Raw genomic sequence first — 1,819 nt, 5'->3', positions numbered from 1 at the left:
TTCAGCTGCTCAACCTTTGTCTTTGCCAGCACCATCCTGGTCGCGGATAAGAGGCATTTCCACAGCAGCTCAGGGTAGATGAGGCACAGCTCACTCTCATTGTTCCTGAAGGTCAAGAGGAACATTAACTGAGGATATAGGTCGATGCCTGTAGTCAAATGAAGGCTCCAGTGCCCCAATCAATCTGCCATGTGCCGAATTCATGACCTTGCAACAAGGTCAGAAAATGTCCTGTGACTAAGCATTGTTCATAGTCCACAAGATGCCCCAAGCTCGTCCCATGTTTCTCTCTGTTATCCTACATATCTGACAGTTGCGGGTACCCGGCGTTTAAAATAATCAGATATGATTGGATGTAGGTGGGTTTCTTTATCATTCACATTCTCCTTTCTCCATTACTGTTATCACCTCATTTTGATCAAACCCTTGTATGAGATCCTATAATTTGAAAATGGAAAGGTTGCTGAAGACCCATCAGCCCAACCCCCAGTCCTATCCATGAAGAGCAGAGCCTACCCCAAGTCCCAGAGATTCTGATGTAGTAGGTCTGGGGTGAGCCCAAGCATCGGCGTATTTGGATGGTGTTTCCCAGCCGTACCTGGGCAGCCAGCGATGAGCCACTGAGTAGGAAGGTGGGCACAGTTCTGACTCCTCTCACAGTCAGCATCTGTGTGAATTCAGGGCAGTTGGGCCTGGAACTCACGAAGGCCACGCTCTGGCCCTGGCTTAATCTTGGCTGCACGATGGAGCCTCTTGGGGACTTTTACAGACAGTGACACTACATCCCACCCAAGCAGTTCTGATTGGTCATTCTGCAACACCTCCCATGGGTCTCACTTTTAGAAGCTCCCAGGTGATTCTAAGTGTAGCCAAGTTTGAGAATCACTGCATAAAGCCTGTCAGACTGAGGGCGAGGGCTGTTGTCTGAGCAAGATCTTGCCTGGCCTAGCTGGCACGTAGGCCAAGGGGAGTTCGATTTTCATTACAGAACATTAACTCTGTCTTCCTTCAAGCTGGTTTTTAAAGCATATGAATCTAGACTTCATTAGCAATTTGAAATATTTGCAGTTGAGGCTCCAGCTATTCATATTTAGTTTTCCTTTCTGGTTTGGCTTGTCTCGACCTGTCCTTTCCAAGTGAAAAGTAAATAAAAGTGGGATGTCTGGTGCCCATGCTGAGCTTAGGAACTTCAGATTCAAGGGAGAACGAGTCTCTTGTGTAGAAGAGGGTCTGAGATGTTTTACAAATGAATATAGATTTTGCTTATGTTGGCAAAAGAGTTCTCCTCCCACCAATTTTCTTGTTCTTCCAGCGAGCCGTCCTCTTTAACTCTTTCCACTAAAGTATTATCCCTGAAGAACTGGGAACTTACACCATTTGGTCCCAGCTCTGGTCAAGGCAATGATATTTAGGTTATTAAGTATGAAATATCCGATTTCCTTGAGTACTGTTTGATAGTTAATATCTTTGACATTTATTGTTTTATTTTTATTGTAAAGGTTACATCTTCATTCTTTCAAATGCACATGTTTTTGTTTGTTTGTTTGTTTGTTTGTGTTTTTATTTCAGCATATTATGGGGGTACAGATGTTTAGGTTACGTATGTTGCCCTTGCCGCCCCCTCCCTCTCCCAAGTCCGAGTTTCAAGTCTGTCCATCCCTCAGATGGTGCGCATTGCACTCTTTGTGTATGCATATACCCATCCCCTCCTTCCCTCTCCCCCCCTCCCCTGCCCGACATCCAATAGATGTTATTCTTATATGTGCACTTATGTGTTGATCAGTTAATACCAATTTGATGGTGAGTACATGTGGTGCTT

The sequence above is a fragment of the Propithecus coquereli genome, unplaced genomic scaffold (assembly GCF_000956105.1).
Source record: "Propithecus coquereli isolate 6110/MARCELLA unplaced genomic scaffold, Pcoq_1.0 Scaffold1, whole genome shotgun sequence".
NCBI lineage: Eukaryota > Metazoa > Chordata > Mammalia > Primates > Indriidae > Propithecus > Propithecus coquereli.
Note: the sequence above shows the minus strand (reverse complement) of the source record.